The sequence below is a fragment of the Nomascus leucogenys genome, chromosome 23, assembly GCF_006542625.1.
Source record: "Nomascus leucogenys isolate Asia chromosome 23, Asia_NLE_v1, whole genome shotgun sequence".
Lineage (NCBI taxonomy): Eukaryota > Metazoa > Chordata > Mammalia > Primates > Hylobatidae > Nomascus > Nomascus leucogenys.
This window is the reverse complement of record NC_044403.1, coordinates 25,467,236-25,488,023: the sequence shown is the minus strand read 5'-3', so window position 1 is coordinate 25,488,023 and position 20,788 is coordinate 25,467,236. Positions and strand designations below refer to the sequence as shown.

General features: G+C 46.1%; 1 protein-coding gene across 2 annotated transcripts in view; it reads left to right on the top strand.

Annotated features, from left to right (window-relative positions):
- The first annotated feature begins 3,919 nt into the window (after positions 1 to 3,919).
- The window catches only part of PEX5 (peroxisomal biogenesis factor 5), a 47,912-nt gene continuing 31,043 nt past the window's right edge, over positions 3,920 to 20,788 (top strand). Inside the window, exons 1-2 of one of the 2 annotated variants that reach the window (XM_030804698.1) lie at positions 3,920 to 4,012; positions 5,864 to 6,086. The gene's annotated coding sequence lies outside the window, so the exon portion shown is untranslated. The remainder of the gene's footprint in view (positions 4,013 to 5,863; positions 6,087 to 20,788) is intronic. The other variant, XM_030804699.1, reaches the window with a different exon arrangement.

Here is a 20,788-nt window from a genome sequence, read left to right as displayed (position 1 = left end):
CAAAAAGCTCTGTGAGGCGCCTCCTGCCTGCCTGGTCCTATGTGGGTGTGGTGGAGGCTCTGGGGACTCAGGGGCTGTTTGGGTCTCTGCGCAGAGCTGAAGTGAGGTGGGCAGGGCTGGTGATCTTGGGGGCCTGACCGGGTAAGTCCCCAGAATGCCAGATCACCTGGAAAGTAAGCTGGGGGCAGATGGTTCCCACACCCCATTCCTTCAGCACCCCCTGGAAAAGTACAGAAGATTCAGGGAACGCTATGGACACCTGGGCAGATGCCCAGTGCCTTGCAGGGGGCTGCCAACCCCGCCTCACAACTTGGAACATTTTGCCTGTGCACACGGGCTCCCTGCTGGGCGTCCCCAGGGAGAAGGCAGGCAACCCTGCTATTTGTACCAAAGGGATCTGGAGACTGTTCCAGGCTGAGCCTTTCCTGCTAGCCAAGGCTCAGACCCAGGGGATGTCTGCCTGCCTTGCCCATGTCCTTGTGGCTGCCTCACATGGCTGCTTAGTGGCCTCAGCCCTCTCCACGTTGGCCCAGCCCCTGGCCTGACAGCAGGCAGTCTGGCCCTTCCGCAGCCCTTTGGGCCACTAGCTCTCTGACCCAGGTCTTACTTAAGCCCCAGGTGATAAAGGATGATAACCCCAGGGGTTATTTCAGAAAAGTGAACTGCTGGGGGGAGCATCCCTCTGGCACTGTCCTGGCCCAGGAAATACCAGGGATCCAAGTCTTAGTTCCTTCCTGCAGCATGACGGGGTAGGGCACCCTTAGGCTCTTCCTGGTTATCTGCGGCTGCCTGTAGCGCAGTTGGGGTGGACGTGGGTGCTCCGCCTGACACCCGTTCTGACATCCACCAGGTGCCTTGTCCTTGCCCATGGCCGCAAACTCCCAGTTGTATGTTGATGCCCCCATATTTTTATCTCCCACCTGAATCTCTCTCCTAACTCACATTTGCAACTACCTATTGGCATATCCACCTGCCCTTCCTGTGCCTCAGACTCCACCTTTCCCCGACTTTTCTGTGACCTATCCCTATCACCTTTCACCCATTCGCCTATGCCAGAAATCTGGGAGTCAGTCTAGATTCCTCCCTCTCCCTCAGCCCCATGGCCAAATGGTGATGAAACCCTGTTGTTCTTACCCCTTAAATCTCTCCAATAGGTCTCTTGCTTTCTATTCCCCCTACTGCTGCCGCTGCCTTGACCTGCACCCTCTGTGTTTTTGCCTGGTCTGTGGCAAGAGCCTCCCACCTGCCTCCCACCTGTCCTCGTCTCCTGTGCTTTGCTCCACTCCAACCCGTCCTCAACTCTGGATCTCAGTGGCCTTTCTCAAGTGCAACTCTGGTTGGACCACTCTCCGGTATAGCAACTTTCCTACCCCTGACACCTTAGCCCCTTAACCCAGGTGGGGCAGGTCCTGTCCTCCTCCTTCTCTGGCCTCTTTGCGGCCACCACCCCTGCACCCCTGTGGTGGGGTCGCAGCAATCACGTGTGCTTCCCACACGCACCCTGCTTTCTTGCCTCTGTGTCTGCATGTATTGTTCCGTCTGCCTGGCATGGCCCTTACCCATTGTGTGCCTGGCAGTCTTCTACTATCACTGAAGACCCGGTTCAAGAGTTGCCTCTTCCAGGAGTTCTGCTGTGCTCTGGGACCTCTTATTCACGCCTCCATGACGGTAGTGACTACAAAGCTGTGGGACATGTCTCTCTCCCCACAGATTCTCTGTATCCCCAGCAACTTGCATAGGGCCTGGCACACAGTAGGGGCTCAGTCAGTGGCGACTGAGGTGATGCGTATGGCTCTCAGACTCAGGGAAGACTCACTGGTAGGAAGAGAGAGGAGAGCTCCTTTGGTGGCCCGTGGCATGGGAGGTCCAAGGGTTGAGCGTGGCCAAGCAGACGCTCTGTAGTGGCCTCTCCCGTAGTCTAGGTCTGCCTAGACGCCAAGCTGATGTTCCGGGGTCTGAGGCGACACTGCATAGGAGACCGCCTTGCCTGTCTACCTAGAGTCTTCCAGAGGCTCAAAAGATCACAGACTTCAGACATCTGAGAGCTTTGGCTCTCAAAGGGGCTTGAGAGAGAGTTTTTATTAACAGTTTGTGGTCCTGAATTTCAGTGGGTGAAGTTCAGCCGCCTCCTCCTTCCTGTCATCGTCTTAGTCCTCACCTACCCTGCCTCAGAGATACAGCTTCCCATGAAGAGGAGCAGAAGCCAAGCAGGTTCTACTGTTTTTGTGTGTGTCCTTGACACTTGAGGCTCGGGGGTCCTTATTCACTTCTAGCTCAAGCCTCAGGGATAGGGGCTGTGGGTGAGAAGGCAAAGCTTGCCATGAACTCTGCTTCCCTCTTAATGTAAAAACCCCTGCAGACTGCCACAAAGTAGCAGATGTCCTTCTCTTAGTGTCTGCCCAGCCTCAGCCCGACTCTTGGCCTTCCTGGATCAGCTGCCTCTGGGGCTGGACGTAGGTTTTCTCTTAAATGCAACCACTCTACCTGAGATTCCTGGAAACTCTCTCCAGAATCAGAAGCTCTGACCTCTGATTACTTCTTCTGGTGTAACCTTTCCTGGCCCTCCAATTCACCTTCACCCTCAGTGTTTGGCACCCAGGTCTTGGCCCATGGTTAGCACATCTACCCATGTGACTACTGGGCCCATCAAGATGTTACCTGGGGTGGGGGTATACATGGGCACCAGAGGCCTGGAGAAGACCATGAATTCCTTGCGCCACCACATGCCCTGAACTTCTGCTGTCACTTGCTGACTTCCCTCCCCCTCTCAATCTCTGCCTGTCTCTGACACACACACTCGCACACACGCTGAACAGGGATCAGGCTTGAGGCAGGAGGCCAGCTCCAGTGATGCAGGGAAAGGGCAGCAGGCAGGATTCTGCATGGGTTTTTATTTTGTTGCTCAAGATCTCCTGGAAAGATGTTTCCTAACCTCCCTCAAAGAAGCTGGCAAAGCCTGGGGCTGTCAGGCCCGGGGCAGGGTTTCCAATTCACCTGTTCCCAATTTAATTTGAAATGGCAAACACATTTCCCTCGGCATCACTCAAATCGTTCTTTCTGCAATGGAAGGCTGTTTTCCTCTCAAGTCTACTCCCCACAATGACAATTAATTAGCTTCTCTAAAGGTGCATGATGAAAAGCATGCCCTTGGGGAAAAGCTATGCTCTAGAGGCAACTATTTTAACCACCAGTTCAAGAACAAAGTGTATCCTTCTTCCTGTCACCAAACTAGAGTCCTGGAAACTCGCTTTTGTGCTGTCAGAGCAGCTGGACACAAATGCACTAGCGGTGGGCAGAGGTGTGGCTCTACCCGCTTCCGAAGTCTGCACTCCACCCTGCAACCTTTGGGCTGATACCTTCACCCTGGGGGCTTCACTGGGGTGGGCCTAGAAGGTCACATGTGCTCCCAGCCTTCTAGGCGCTGTGGGAGATCTCACGTTCCCTTCAGATTTTAGGTCCATGTCAGGGGTTCCCCAAAGTAGATCCCCTATATCCCCAGACCTGTCCCACCTAGGAGCTCTTCTGGACTGTGTGTCGAGCTGGTGAAACTTTCAGACTCTGAGGTGTCTCCCTGAGGTGTCCATAAGCATGAACTGGAGATGAGTGTGCCCATTAGGTTCCTCTGTGCAGTTTCCTAAACTCCCCAGCAACCTGCGGAGGCTCTCAGTGTGCTCCCCCTGGCGGCCTCCTGGGAGAACGGAAGAACAGGAGGAAGGGAGACAGGTGTGGAGAGAGATGGGTGAGCCCGGACAGGTGGGCGCGTTTGACAGGCAGAGAGGAGGAGCTCACGCGTCAACCTCCACGGTGCTGGCGTCACTGCCTCTCCTGCGGCACCACGCTTCGGAGCACTTAAAATACCCACGTCCTACAGGAAGAGGACAGATGAGGCTCTAAATTTAGCGACAGCGGGTAGGAGGAAGGGGAATGAAGACTCCGGGATGTGGTGGAGCTGGCGTTGTCAGAAAAGGAGTAGGAATCCTGTATTTCCTGGGTGGGGATTCTAATTCATAAGGTAAGGGAGCTTCTGTCCCAATATCCGATTTCAGCGACCTGACTCCAGTTTCAGAAGTTCTCACCCCAGCTCTGTCGCACCTCTCCCACCTCCCCCATCAGACGTGGTCTCTTCCCTTCCACACTTAAAGGTTGGGATTGTGCTACCCTTTCTCCTTGGGTCGCAGTGTGGCTGGCTCTGGGGGAAGAGGGTGTTACCAGGGGGCAAAAGCAGCATTTAAGAAAACTTCTGATTTTTAGTTAGGTCACTGGAAGGAGAGTAGTTTTCCTTCCATGGCACTACAGAGAGGAAAGGTAAGTCCAAAGGCATGAAGCAGTGAAGCGAGGCAAACACAGTTTCCAGACAACAACTGCGCAAATCCCCAGGGTACCAGGCCCAAGGAGGATGCAGGCTGCTCATGCCACTTGCGCCCTGAAAGTCTAGCCCCCTCCCAGACCATTGCACCACTTCCCCTCTTCCTCGGGACGTATTCTTGCTATGCCATCTTTTTGCTTTGAGGAAATCCCAAAGCACAGAGGGCTCCTCCTGCTGGGTGCAATGGTGGTGGGGAGGGGTTTGAGAACATGGGCTTTGCTGTCAGTGCTGCCTGTGTTCAAATCCCAGGAACTTGGTGTTGAGTCTTGGTCCTCAGCTTCTGTAAGGGTTGGTTCATCATGTAAATGGGGAAATTACTTACTCAAGGGGTTGAATGAGGCTTAAATAAGATAAACTTTTCTGAATAACTCGGAGTTGACATACTGTAAAGTGCATGCTACTTGTTAGCTATCATTGTCATTAATTACTGGGAGGTAAACAAAACCATCCTTAGTTCCAGCGATGCTGGGGTCTTTAAAAGCATGGGGTTTTAGGGGTGGCAGAATTCCTCAAGCTTCTCCCATCTGAAGCCCAGGCAGCATGTGGTTGTGATTTTGAACACATGCTTTGGAGCCAGACACACCTGGGTTTTTTCACGTTGGCAGCTCACAGAAGCTTATTGTGGCTAATGCCCATAGGAGTGTGACTATCTTTGCCAGGCTGTTTTAAACAGGCACAGTGTTATTATTTAAACAGGCACAGTGTTATTTAAACAGGCACAATGTTATTACTATTATTATTATTTGAGACGGAGTTTCACATTTGTTGCCCAGGCTGGAGTGCAATGGCGTGATCTCAGCTCACCGCAGCCTCCGCTTCCCGGGTTCAAGTGATTCCCCTGCCTCAGCCTCCCGAGTAGCTGGGATTACAGGCATGTGCCACCATGCCCGGCTAAGTTTTGTATTTTTTTTTCGAGACGGAGGCTCGCTCTGTCACCCAGGCTGGAGTGCAGTGGTGCCATCTCGGCTCACTGCAAGCTCTGCCTCCTAGGTTCATGCTATTCTCCTGGCTCAGCCTCCTGAGTAGCTGGGACTACAGGCACCTACCATCACACCTGGCTAATTTTTTGTATTTTTAGTAGAGATGGGGTTTCTGCATGTTAGTCAGGCTGGTCTCGAATTCCCGACCTCAGGTGATCTGCCCACGTTGGCCTCCCAAAGTGCTGGGATTACAGGCGTGAGCCACCGCACCTGGCCTGTTATTATTATTTTTTAATAGATGGGGGCTTTAGCACACAGGAACTGAGCTGCTAGGGTCTTAGTAAGCAAGATCTCACAGAGTTTTGGATTCCAACTTCTGTGGCCGATCTTGAGCTGCATGAGCAAAGGTGATCTAGGGCTTCACGGAAGGCAAAGATAGAGGAGGTTAGCTCACCATATGGAAAGTCTTTTGGACTCATCTCAAAATGGGCAGAATCTCAAAAGATTCTCAAAAATAAAAGCTTTCTAGGTAAGCATCGGTGGATGGAATGATTTTTTGTTTTGTTGTGTTTTTCAGCCAGGTTTTCAGTCTGAGCTTCAAATCTAAAAAGAAGCTAAGTTGCTCTCCCAAGCATGTGTGTGTGAGCTTCGTGCAGGCCTAAGTGGGCCATGCCTGGTCAGTTTCTTACTGTCACTGGGAGCTGTACCATGAGATGAGACAGTAAAGTGTGGAGGTGTCTTGAGCTCAGATCATGAGGCTTGTCCACAAGCTCTGAGGAGTTACTTCCAACCATCTCAAGGTGGGTGTTGAATTGTAATCTTTATAATCCTTAGCTTACCTATACAATCCTTGGCCATGAAGTTGAATTTTGGAGACCTAGACTGTGGCTTTACCCACTAAGAGTATTATATTTTTTCCAATGTAGATATCAAAAGGAGGGAAAATCCCTTATTATATACCATTTTCTTGTTAGGATATAGGGATAACTGAACTTACTGCAAACCCAAAGGCTCAAGAAGGCAATTACAATGCCTATGTTTAAAGCATTCTAAGAATCAGATTCACTCAAGGAATCAAGGACGAACTAGTTAAAGACAATGGCAGCAGCAACAACAAAACAACATAGAATTCGGTCTTTCTTCTGGAACAGGTGCAGTGGAAAAAAAAACAAAAGAAAAATAAAAGGCTGATTAAGATGGGGGAAGAGGGAAATTTCATTGGGAGAAACGTTTGTGGTCTTTGAAGACAAGCTAGACAATATTAAAGGAGTATGAGGACTTAGAGGCCAGGCCAGATGGGTATGAAAGTGAAAAGGTGTATGTGGGTCTGATGACCCTCAATTAGAGGATTAGACAAGGCCATTGACAGGGCTATAGAGTCTGGTGAGACAAGAAAAATGCAAAACAGAATGCAGAACGTATTAAGTGAGGAAAACTTGCTAAGGATAGAGGTATGGGTGCAGTACTGTTCCATCTACCTAAGATGGGAGAAGGCACAATGCAAAAGATGCCCTGCTGATGTGAGCTGTGAAACAGTCCAGCCAAAAGCCTGGCCTGTGGTCAGCAGAGGTACATCTACCAGGAGAATGCTCATGAGGTCACTGGTGAGAGTTACTTTGGCAGCATGTAGCTCTCTTGTCCTGCTCTTCAATCTGACAAGTAACTGTTTTATAGCACTGTCTTAGTCAATTGGGCTGCTGTAACAGAATACCACAGCCTGGGTGGCTTCAACCAGGGATCTCCAACCCCTGGGTCACTGATTGGTACCAGTCCGTGGTCTGTTAGAAACTGAGCTGCCACAGCAGGAGGTGAGTGGCAGGCAAGCAAGTGAAGCTTCTTTTGCATTTATAGCTGCTCCCCATCGCTGGCATTACTGCCTGAGCTTTGCCTCCTGTCAGAGCAGTGGCAGCATTAGATTCTCATAGGAGCACGAACCGTGTCGTGAACTGTGCATGTGAGGGATCTAGGTTGTAGGCTCCTTGTGAGAATCTAATGCCTGATGACCTGTCAATATGTCCCATCATCCCCAGATAGGATGTCTAGTTGTAGGAAAACAAGTTCAGGGCTCCCAGTGATTCTACATCATGGTGAGTTGTACAATTATTTTACTATGTATTGCAATGTAATAATAATAGAAATAAAGTACACAATAAATGTAATGTGCTTGAATCATCCCGAAACCATTCCACCCTCCAGTCTCTGGAAAAATTGTCCTCCATGAAACTGGTCCCTGGGGCCAAAAAGGTTGGTGACCACTGGCTTAAAATACATACATTTATTCCTCACAATTCTGTTGGCTGGGAAGTTCAAGATCCAGGTGTCAGCAGATTTGGTTCCTGGTGAGGGCTCTCTTCCTAGTTGGTAGATATCTATCTTCTTGCACATGGAGAACAGAGAGAGTGAGGATGAGCATTCATATCTCTTTTTATAAGGAAAGACACTAATTGCACTAACGGGAGCTCTACCTTCATGACTTAATTACCTCCCAAAGGTTCCACCTTCTAATATTATTGCAGTTTTTGCCATTTTTTTAAATGGCAAAACCACAGTTACTTTTGCATCGACCTAATACCATCATGCTGGGGATTAGGATTTCAACATATACATTTTTTAGGAGGAGGGGACACAAACATTCATTCCATAAGAGGTACTAAGTTTTTGACCGGATAACCACAATCTTCCTGAGAAGGTCAAGCGGCTTTGCTTAGTGGGGTAAATGACTCTACAACTCTGACAAGCTGTGAAACTTAGTATAGAGTCAGTGAGGTAAATTATAATATTGTGGTGTCAAGTTTAAGATAAATTAAAAAATCTGTATGAATTTAAGTTAAACCTGAATTTACATTGTGTCTTCAACTGGAAATATGTGATTTTAGACTGATGAGTTTTAGTTGAAAGGTATAAGATGCTGCTTAAGCTTATAAGCAGTATTAGAACATTTAGGACACATCAAACATCTGAACATTGCAAATCAAGTAATCAGATTTACAAGAGTTGCTCAAGTGGTGAGAAAGATTCTGCATATAAGGATTCTAAGTCTACCTTGTCAGGCAATGAAAAGGCATGAGGAAAAAAATCCAATATATTGAGCATGTGAATATGGTTTATATCAGTTATGAACTATGTACCAACTTTGTAAATAGGACATGTATATACTAGTACAGTATTACACAGGATAATTTCACTGCCCTAAAAATGCTCTGTGCTCCATATACTCATCCACACCCCTCCCTCCCCTTGAGCCCCTGGCAACCCCTGAACTTTTGACTGTCTCCATAGTTTTGCCTTTTTCAGAATGTCATATAGCTGAAATAATACATCATGTAGCCTTTTCAAATTGGCTTCTTTCACTTATCAATATGTATTTTAAGGTTCTTCCATTTATTTTCATGGCTTGATGGCTGGCCCCTCCCTCCCTCCCTCCCTCCCTCCCTCCCTCCCTTCCTTCCTTCCTTCCTTCCCTCCTTTTCTCTCTTCCTTCTTTCCTTTACCACATTTGGCCGCTTGTGATATGGTGTGCCCCCCACTTCTCTGGGAATTGTAACAAACTCTCTTTTTAATGGCAGTCATTTCCTGATCTGTTGGATTTACCATACCTAAAAATAATAAAACCAATTAAAACATTATCTACTATGTGTGTCAGGCACAGTTCTAGGTCCTGGAGATCCAGCACTGGGCTGGCTGAAATCCCTGCTGTCATGGGGCTCACATTCTTTCCTGCAAAGCCCTTAGGGAAAACTCTAGCAGGTGGAAGAGTCAGCAGGTGAATAGGTTCCCTGTTCTCTCAGCATTTTGAGAAGGGGGTTAAGAAGCCTCCCTCTTCCTATTGCTGTGACTTTTAGGAGGCAAGCGTGGGTGGCTTTGTGGCCTTGACAGTCTGAGTTTGAGTGCTAATCATTGACAGCAATACCTTGGAAAACATGAAGCCCAGCATCTAGAGACCTTGGAATATACTGAGATCAGGCATAACTTTTCTTACCTGGAGGAGGGGCTGGAAAGCCAATAGTCACTAGGGAAGTTGAGTTCTGTCTGGAGTGGCATGTCCTGCTGGGAGAAAGAGGATGATGATCTTCCCACCCCTCCAAGCTAGCCTCTTGCCAGGCAACTGGAAGGAGCTCCCCAGGTAATTCACCAGACAATCCTGCTTGTCTCCCACATTCTTATAGTTACTAAGAATGCTTGAGAATGTGTTTAGCACAGTTCCTGGAACTGGAGTACTCCCTAAAAATGTGACTTACTGCTATAACTTCAGTTATTGTCATCTCTTCTATGATAATGTGCAGAAGCAGGCACCTGCACCAAAGAATAAGGATGTGAGAAGGAAGGAGACCCATGCTCCTGGGACTCATGCCTGGAATTATGACTTATGTTATATGACTATATCATGACATACCATCTACTATACTTTCCCTCTTTAATTTTAGCAGAGAATTTTTAGCAGGTGCTACTAGGTGCTACCCTGAGACACGTAATATATCTTGCTCACCCTGTCATCAGCCAAAGTCTGTGGAATGCAGGCTGTGTGTAACCGATGGTGTGCGCTATCTCTTCTGTGTTACAGAAATGTGCGAGGAAGGATACTGAGCTGGCTAAATTCTGCAGCAACAGGCAGTAGGAAACATACTCTACTTTCATCTGAAGAAGCTCAGTAATACTTTTTTTTAATAGACTTTATTTTTTAGAGCTGTTTGGGGTTCACAGAAAGACTGAGCAGAAAGCACAGAGAGTTCCCATATACCCCCTGTCCCCATCCCCAAACTTCCCTACTCTCAATATCCCTTACCAGAGGGTACATTTGTTACAAGTATGAACCTACATTGACCCATCATGGTCACCCACAGTCCATAGTTTTCAGGAGACTTCACTCGTTGTGTTGTAAGTTCTATGGGTTTTGAAAAACGATATAAGTTCACCATTACAGGGTGGCTTCACTGCCCTAAAAATGCTCTGTCTTCCACCTACTCATCCCTCTTCCCTGACCTCCACCCCTTGGCAACTACTGATCTTTTTGCCGTCTCCATAGCTTTGCCTTTTCCAGAATGTCATACACTTGGAATCATATAGTACAAATCCTTTTCAGATTGGCTTCTTTCACTTAGTAATATGCATTTAAGGTTCCTCTATGCCTTTTAATGGCTGATTAGCTCATTTCTTTTTATTGCTAAATAACATTCCATTGTATGGATGAACCACAGTTTATCTGTTCCTCTACTGAAGGACATCTTGGTTTCCTTCTTCAAGTTTGGTGTTTATGAATAATATTGTGCAAAGGTTTGTGTGGATATAAGTTTTCAGTTCATTTGGTTAAATACCAAAGAGTGTGATGGCTAGACCATATGATAAGAGTATGGTTAGTTTTGTAAGAATCTGCCAAACTGTCTTCCAAAGTGGCTGTACCATTTTGCATTCCCAACAGCAACAAAAAAGAGTTCCTGTTGCTCCACACCCTTGTCAGCATTTGGTGTTGCCAGAGTTTTGGATTTTGGCCATTCCAATAGGTGTGTAGTGGTCTCTCATTGTTGTTTTAACTTGCAATTCTTAATGACATATGATGCTAAGCATCTTTTCATATGCTTATTTGCCATCTGTATATCTTCTTTTGCCTATTCAGATGTTTTGCCCATTTTCAAACTGAGTTGTTTGTTTTCTTATTATTGAGTTTTAAGTTCTTTTAAAATTTTGGATAACAGCCCTTTATGACATATGAGTTTTGCAAATATTTTTTCCAAGTTAGTAGCTCGTCTTCTCATTCTCTTAAAGTGATACTTTTTAGAATCAATGAATGTGGTAGAGGTCTCACAGGAAGCCAGCTTGGGCAGCTGGGTGGGAGCAGCCTGCTTGAAAAGGCTCCCATGGACAGGAAGCATGTACATGTGGTGGTGGTGGGACTGGTAAGGTTAAGCCCTGGGAGGGGATTTCAAGATAATGCAAATATCAGAGTAAATGCCTAAATAATAAGGAACTATAAATAATAAGAAATTAGGGAATTAGCATGAGGACTTGTGCTCAATAGGTGCCTAATACACACTTGTTGAATTATTGAATTAAAATGGACAATGAGACTGGCTTTTATAGAGGGCATTTGACACTACTTACTACATGACAGTCATAGATTTTAGAAACAGGGACTTTTAGAAATCTGTTGTGCAATCCCTTCAGGTTGTAGATGACAAAATGTGGTGAGTGTCAAGGTGAAGTTACTGAAACTCATAGATGCTGAATATAAGTAACTGGTTGGGCAACTTAAGTTTCATTTGTTTAGCTAATGCTTATTCCAAAAAACAATGTTATGATGTTTCTTCAATCATCAAACATATGTTAGAAAACTTGAGCCTATTTTATTGACCCATATTTTTGCTTACTGCATTTTTCCTCCTTTCATGATGTTCCTAAGTTCCTTCTTTTATTGTTTCCTTTCTGCTTTAAGAACTTCCTTTAGCTATTCATTCAGGGTAGGTCTGATGGGGACAAATTCTTTTCATTTTCCTTAATTGAGCATGTCTTGATTTTCCCTCCATTCCTGAAAGATATTTTCAGTGGGTGTGGTGCAAAATAATGTCCTTTCCAAAGATGTCCATGTCCTACTGTATGGAACCTGTAAATATGTTAGGCCACATGGCAAAGAGAAATTACGGTTGAAGATGGAAGTTATTAATTGGCCCACCTTATGTTCTTATTGTTGAGTTTTAAGAGTTCTTTTTATATTTTGGATAACAGTTCTTTATCACGTAGGAGTTTTGCAAATATTTTCTCCAAGTCAGTGGCTTATCTTCTCATTGCTGCTATAAACATTTTTCACAAACTAATTGGCTTAAAAACAGTTATTACTGCATTCTTTTGGTGTAATAACTTTTTGGAATCAATGAATGTGGTAGAGGTCCTGGAGATTATCCTCCAGGATATGGAAAGAGAACGTAGAGATGATTCTGGATTATCCAGGTAGGCCCAATATGATCACTGAGGTCCTTATATGTGAGAGATGGAGGCAGCAGGGACAGAACCATAGGGATGACCGTATTAGAGGGGCTTGGCCAGACATTGCTGGCTGAAGACAGAGGTAGGTGCCATGAACCAAAGAATCAGGTGGCCTCTAGAAGCTGGAAAAGACAAGAAAACAGATTTCTCCCTACCGCCTCCAGAAGGAGCATAGCTCTGCTGACTCCTCGGTTTTAGGGGTACCCACCTGGGTATTGGGGTGTCTTGTTACAGCCTCATGAGGGAGGAAGTCTAGACTCTCCTCTTGGCCTTTGCTGGGTGTGTGGGTAGGGGCACAGTTTTAAATTTGGTGTTTAGCTGGAATGGAGTGGTTATGTCTAGAAGTTTCTGTCTTGGTAGGCTGCCCCTTTTCTTGTCCTTTGGTTAGAAAGAGCAGGCTTTTATTGGAGCTTATTTTGTCTGGGCATGTTGGTGTTTCTGGGTTGCTGGCCTCTTTAGCACTCAGTATGATATATGTGAGGCAAAATGGAAACCCATGGGACCCATTACCATGTTGTTTCTTGGGTCCTGTAGTCCCTAGCCAGTCTGCCTTCTTTTCTACACCTTTTAGAGTCTTCTTATGTTTGGTTTACATATAATGCTCAGGGTTTTAAGTTGTACTGAATGGGAGGAATAGAGAAAAGTACGTCTACTCCATTTTTCCCAAGGCAGGATCTTTCTCCAAACACACACACACACACACACACACACACACACACACACACACACACACACACAGCTTACCTGTATATGCTATAGATATTTGGTGAAAAAATTCTGAAAAGGGAGCAAAACCATTCATTTGGGGAAATATTCCCAAGTAAAAAAATCTTGATTTCTTTTTTCCTTCCTTCCTTCTTTTCTGTGTGGGGACAATCAAAGGGTTCCCAGCTGGATTTGGCAAGGGTGACGTATTCTGAAACTTCTCTGGATTTCAAAGGTGGTAAGATTCTACTAGAAGCAGGATGCTATGGTCTGAATGTTTGTGTCTCCCTTATAGTTCATATGTTGAAATCCTAACCCCCAGTGTGATGGTATTAGGAGGTGGTTAGGAGTCTTCTGGGAGATGATTGAGTCATGAGGGCTCTGCCTCATGAATGGGATTATTGTTGCTAGATCCCAGAGAGGTGGCTAGGCTAGCCCTTCCACCATGTGAAGATGCAGCAAGAAGGCACCATTTATGAGGAAGCAAGAACCTCGCCAGACACTGAATCTATGGGTGCTTTGATAGGACTTCTCAGCCTGCAGAACTGTGAGAAGTAAATGTTTGCTGTTTATAAGGCATCCAGTCTAAGGTTTTTTTTTTTATGACAGAGTCTTGCTGTATCACCCAGGCTGGAATGCAATGGCGCAATCTTGGCTCACTGCAACCTCCACTTCCTGGGTTCAAGCGATTCTCCTGCCTCAGCCTCCCAAGTAGCTGGGATTACAGGTGCTTGCCACCATGCCCAGCTAATTTTTGTAGTTTTAGAGATGGGGTTTCACCATCTTTGTCAGGCTGGTCTCAAACTCCTCACCCCAGGTGATCCACCTGCCTCCGCCTCCCAAAGTGCTGGGATTACAGGCATGAGCCACTGTGCCTCAGCCCTCAGTCTAAGGTATTTTATTATAGCAGCCAGAACAGACTAAGACATAGGGGTGAAGACAGTGTGTACTACAGTCCTTGCTGCTATCTGGCAGTGTTCTCTACTGCGTGGCCATGGATGGAGTTAAGATACTTTGTACCCAAACCTAGGTGCTTAGTGCTGGGTATACCTTGGTATGTCTAGATATCACTACTTTGAACACTTTTAAAGCAAATTAAGATTTCTTCAGGTCTATTTAGATGGTCCTGGCTTCAGGATTTGCTGCATTTCATCACATATACTGTTTTCATCCTTTGCAAAGTTGTCTCTGCCAATGATGACTACTAGGGCTGCAAGGAGGGATGGGTAATCATAACTAACAAGCCCTTCCAAATGTACATGTGTAAAGATTGTAACTTGATTTGCAATTTCCAGAGCATGGAAACTTCTATTACTCTGCATCTGATGTCATTAAAAAACTAAAGAATCAAATCAGATGGGGTTGTCCCCCATTTCCTACCTGTCTTAGTTTGTTTTCTGTTGCTATAACTGAACATCACAGACTGAGTAATTTATGAAAAATAGAGGTTTATTTAGATCATAGTTATGGAGGCTGGATAATTTATAAGGAATAGAGGTTTATTTAGTTCATGGTTCAAGAATATGGTGCCACCATCTAATGAGGGCCTTCTTGCTACATCATAACATGGTGGAGGGCATCACATGGTGAAATAGCAAGGGCAAGGAAGCCAGAGAGAGCTTGCTTTTATAACAAACCCACTCCCATGATAGCAACATTAATCCACTCATGAGGGCAGAGGGGTTAAGTTTCTAACACATTAACATTTTGGGGACACATTCAAACCATAGTATTACCCCTCCTCCAAACAAGAGGAATGTAGACTTGAACACTTAGAAAATAAAGAAATTAGGCCAGGCGCAGTGGTTCATGCCTATAATCCCAGCACTTGTTGAGGCCGAGGCAGGTGGATCACCTGAGGTCAGGAGTTTGAGACCAGCCTGTCAACATGGAGAAACCCCATCTCTACTAAAAATACAAAAATTAGCAGGGCATGGTGGTGCATGCCTGTAATCCCAGCTAGTTGGGAGGCTAGGGCAGGAGAATCGCTTGAACCTGGGAGGTGGAGGTTGTGGTGAGCCGAGATCACACCATTGCACTTCAGCCTGGGCAACAACAGCGAAACTCTGTCTCAAAAAAAAAAAAAAAGAAATTCATTTATTCAAATGAAGTTGTGAAAGAAAGTAGCTGTACCTAAATGAGATGATAATAACTAGGTAAACTTGTAACTCATGGCTGGGCACAGTGGTTTACACCTGTAATCCCAGTACCTTGGGAAGCCGAGGTGGGTGGATCACTTGAGGCCAGGAGTTCAAGACCAGCCTGGCCAACATGGTAAAACCCTGTTCTTTTCTTAAAAAAAAAAAAAATACAAAAATCAGCCTGGTATGGTGTGCATGCCTGTAATCCCAGCTACTTGGGAGGCTGAGGCACTAGACTTGCTTGAACCCGGGAGGTGGAAGTTGCAGTGAGCTGAGATCCTGCCACTGCCCTCCAGCCTGGGAGACGGAGTGAGGCTCTGTCTCAAAAAAAAAAAAAAAAAAAAGTTTTAACTCATGACTTGGATATCATTACCAAGTAGAGGAAATGGCCTTAGGGATCCATGACACAGCAGGCAGAGCTCAGCAATAAAACATGGCTCAGCAATAAAACATGGCTGAGAGTATTCATTTGTGACTCAGCCTTGTCTTGGGGATATGTCTATGTCTTGAGTCTTGGTCTCAACTATCTGACTTTTAAGTATCTACACTGTAGTTCTAAACTTAACCCAGTAAACTTGACTTACCTGAGTCAGTAAATTTGCCTTGGAGAGATATATAAGTGACATTATAAGTTAAAATGTTTGACGTTTTAGAGAATCTGATGGATTAGCCTTTGATTTGGAAAGTAAAGTTTTAGACTTTGACAACCCCCTTTGGGTCCCCTCCCGTTGTATGGGAGCTCTGTTTTCACTCTGTTAAATCTTGCAACTGCACACTCGTCTGGTCCATGTTTGTTCCAGTTCAAGCTGTGCTTTCATCTGCCGTCCACCATTGCTGATCACCACTGTTGCAGACCTGTTGCTGACTTCCACCCCTCCAGATCTGGCAGGGTGTCCGCTGCACTTCTGATCCAGTGAGGTGCCTGTTGCTACTCCCGATCGGGCTAGAGGCTCACCATTGTTCCTGTGTGGCTAAGTGCCCAGATTTGTCCTAATCAAGGTGAACACTAGTTGCTGGGTTCCACAGTTCTCTTCCATGACCCATGGCTTCTAATAGAGCTATAATACTCACTGCATGGCCCAAGGTTCAATTCCTTGGAATCCATGAGGCCAAGAACCCCAGGTCAGAGAACAAAAGGCTTGCTGCCATCTTGGGAGTGGCTTGCCACCATCTTGGGAACTCTAAGAACAAAGACCCACTGGTAACATTTGGTGGCCCATACAGGGATTCTCCAAAGTGGCGAGTAATAGCGGACCACTTTCGCTTGCTATTCTATCCTATCCTTCCTTAGAATCAGAGGAAAATACCAGGCACCTGTCAGCCGGTTAAAAATGATTAGCATGGCCACCAGACTTAAGACTCAGGTGTGAGGCTTTCTGGGAAAAGGCTTTCTAACAACTCCCAACCCTTCTGGGTTGGGAGCATTGGTCTGCCTGGAACCAGCTTCCACTTTCACAATATTCCTGGGGGAAGTCGAGGGCTGACTAGAGGCAGAAAGGTGTCATCCTGAACTCCTGGCATTGGCCAGTCGAGATCATGGCACAGCCAGAAGTCTCTACTCAACAGTCGCCCATGATGTGCCTCTACCTCTCCTTCTGACCCATACCTCCTGGGTCCCGACCATGACTTTCTTGAAAGTGTAGCCCCCAAATTCTCCTTACCTGTGAATCTACTGCCTCTGATCCCTGCCTCCTAGGTACTAATGCTTCAGACTTTCACTTCCTCTCCCAAGTATTAGAGCAAGTTGTATCTCCAAAGGGATCTAAGGGAGCTCTACGCTGCATCCTTAGGCACCTACTAGGCTATGAACCCAGGGAGTCTTGCCCCTGGTGTCCCTTCCAATTTAGGTATACAGCTCTTGACATGGGCAGTTATGTGGGACCCATTCCCCACCACCCTTGCCAGGGCCTTAAAACTGATGACCCAGTACTTTAACAACTGGAACTGGGTCTGCAACAACATAATAGATCAGGATGAAAATGAATTAAGTAAATTAAGGGAAGGCGCATATTCCTATAGTGGCAAATGGGGGCAATGAGTGAACGTCCTTCCGCTGTGTTCCCAAAATTCATCTACCAAGAGAGAGACTATCTCTCTCACAGCTTTGCCTAGTGATCCTATGTAAGTCAATACTACTGGAAAGACAACGTACCACCCAGAAGTCTATTTACTGGACTTTAGCACATAAAACCAGCAAGTCCATCCTTTTCTCCTTGCTCCCCTTCTCATAGGAAAAAGGCACATAGGATAAACAGGAGCCATCTCTCATATTTCATACCCAAAAGGACTTCATCTGGGGCAACAAAAAGTTTAAGATCGATAATTAGGGCATATTCCTAAAAAGAAAAAGAAAGACAAAGGCCCTAGTGGTCAAAAACTCTATCTCAATCCTGGCTGAAAAGGTTACCTACACCCTCTCTGAAATGAATTTGCATAGGAACTGTTATTTATGGGAATGCACCTTGATGGGGCAACTGGATTGTTATGAAATACTCAGGAACCCAGCCCAGCTCTAGAACTCACCCTTGAGTGCAAAGGCAATGTTGGGCACGCTAGTAAAGGACCACTAGAATCCAGCAACCCCGACCCCTTTCTTTGTGGTCAAGAAAGGTGGGAAAACAGGTGCAGGACTGCTACATTGGTGAGCATAACTAATCCGATAAGCAGAGGTCCATGGGTGGTTATGCATCCTGGAAAGGAATAAGCATTAAGACCACAGAGGATGCTCTAAAACTGATGCTCATCAGAAAATGACCTGGGGTGCTGGCATCCCTACGTTGTTTTTTCAGATGGGAAACATTCTCCCCAAGGCAAAAATGCCCCTGAGATGTATTCTGGAGAACTGGGACCAATCTGACCCTCAAACACTAAGAAAGAAATGACTTATATTCTTCTGCAGTACTGCCTGGCCACGATATCCTCTTCAAGAGGGAGAAACCTGGTCTCCTGAGGGAAGTATAAATTATAACACCATCTTACAGCTAGACCTCTTTTGTAGAAAAGAGGGCAAATGGCGTGAAGTGCCATATGCGCAAACTTTCTTTTCATTAAGAGACAACTTGCAGTTATGTAAAAAGTGTAATTTATGCCCTATAGGAAGCCCTCAGAATCTACCTCCCTACCCCAGTGTTCCCCTGGCTCCTTCCCCAACTAATAAGGACCCCCCTTCAACCCAAATGGTCCAAAAGGAGATAGACAAAGGGGTAAACAATGAACCAAAGAGTGCCAATATTTCCCCATTATTCCCCCTCCAGGCAGTGGGAGGAGAATTCGGCCCAGTCAGAGTGCATGTACCTTTTTCCCTTTCAGATTTGAAGCAAATTAAAATAGACCTAGGTACATTCTCAGATAACCCTGACGGCTATGTTGATGTTTTACAAAGGTTAGGACAATCCTTTGATCTGACATGGAGAGATATAATGTTACTGCTAGATCAGACACTAACCCCAAACGAGAGAAGTACCGCCATAACTGCAGCCCGAGAGTTTGGCGATCTCTGGTATCTCAGGTCAATGATAGGATGACAACAGAGGAAAGAGAATGATTCCTCACAGGCCAGCAGGCAGTTCCCAGTGTAGACCTTCATCGGGACACAGAATCAGAACATGGAGATTTGTGCTGCAGACATTTGCTAACTTGCGTGCTAGAAGGACTAAGGAAAACTAGGAAGAAGCTGATGAATTATTCAATGATGTCCGCTATAACACAGGGAAAGGAAGAAAATCCTACTGCCTTTCTGGAGAGACTAAGGGAGGCATTGAGAAAGCATACCTCTCTGTCACCTGACTCTATTGAAGGCCAACTAATCTTAAACGATAAGTTTATCACTCAGTCAGCTGCAGACATTAGAAAAAAATCTTCAAAAGTCTGCCTTAGGCCCAGAGCAAAACTTAGAAACCATATTGGACTTGGCAACCTTGGTATTTTATAATAGAGATCAGGAGGAGCAGGCGGAATGGGACAAACGGGATTTAAAAAAGGCCACCGCTTTAGTCATGGCGCTCAGGCAAACAGACTTTGGAGGCTCTGGAAAAGAGAAAGGCTGGGCAAATTGAATGCTTGCTTCCAATGCGGTCTACAAGGGCACTTTAAAAAAGATTGTCCAAATAGAAATAAGCCACCCCCTCATCCATGCCCCTTATGTCAAGGGAATGACTGGAAGGCCCACTGCCCCAGGGGACGAAGGTCCTCTGAGTCAGAAGCCACTAACCAGATGATCCAGCAGCAGAACTGTGTACCAGCCCATGCCATCACCCTCACAGAGCCCCGGGTATGCTTGACCATTGATTGAGGGCCAGGAGGTTAACTGTCTCCTGGACACTGGTGCAGCCTTCTCAATCTTACTCTCCTGTCTCGGACAACTGTCTTCCAGATCTTTCACTATCTGAGGGGTCCTAGGAGAGGCAGTCACTAGATACTTCTCCCAGCCACTAAGCTGTGACTGGGGAACTTTACTCTTTTCACATGCCTTTCTAATTATGCCTGAAAGCCCCACTCCTTTGTTAGGGAGAGACATTCTAGCAAAAGCAGGGGCCATTATACAATTGAATATAAGAGAAAGAACACCCGTTTGTTGTCCCCTACTTGAGGAAGGAATTAATCCTGAAGTCTGGGCCACAGAAGGAGAAATGGACAAGTGAAGAATGCCTGTCCTGTTCAACTTAAACTAAAGGATTCTGCCTCTTTCCCCTACCAAAGGCAGTACCCTCTTAGATCCACCCAGCTCTCTGATGGACAGCCCAACAAGGCCCAACAAGGACTCCAAAAGATCATTAGGGACCTAAAAGCCCAAGGCCTAGTAAAACCATGCAATAGTCCCTGCAATACTCCAATTTTAGGAGTACAGAAACCCAATGGACAGTGGAGGTTAGTGCAAGATCTCAGGATTATCAACGAGGCCGTTGTCCCTCTATACCCAGCTGTACCTAACCCTTACACTCTGCTTTCACAAATACCAGAGGAAGCAGAGTGGTTCACAGTCCTGGATCTCAAGGATGCCTTTTTCTGTATCCCTGTACATCCCGACTCTCAATTTTTGTTTACCTTTGAAGATCCTTTGAACTCGACATCTCAACTCACCTGGACTGTTTTACCTCAAGGGTTCAGGGATAGCCCCCATCTATTTGGCCAGGCATTAGCCCAAGACTTGAGCCAGTTCTCATACTTGGACACTCTTGTCCTTTGGTATGTGGAGGATTTACTTTTAGCAGCCCGTTCAGAAACCTTGTGTCATCAAGCCACCCAAGCGCTTTTAAACTTCCTCGCCACCTGTGGCAACAAGGTTTCCAAACCAAAGGCTCAGCTCTGCTCACAGCAGCTTAAATACTTAGGGCTGAAATTATCCAAAGGCACCAGGGCCCCCAGCGAGGAACGTATCCAGCCTATACTGGCTTATCCTCATCCCAAAACCCTACTAACTGTTGGATGTGCCTCCCTCTGCACTTCAGGCCATACATTTCAATCCTGTATCTTTAACCTCCTTGTTAAGTTTGTTTCGTCCGGAATCAAAAGCTGTAAAAACTACAAATGGCTCTTCAAATGGAGCCCCAGATGCAGTCCATGACTAAGAGCTACTACAGACCCCTGGACCTTCTAGGCCATGCTCTGATGTTGATGACATCAAAGGCACCCCTGCTGAGGAAATCTCAACTGCATGACCTACTATGCCCCAAGTCAGCAGG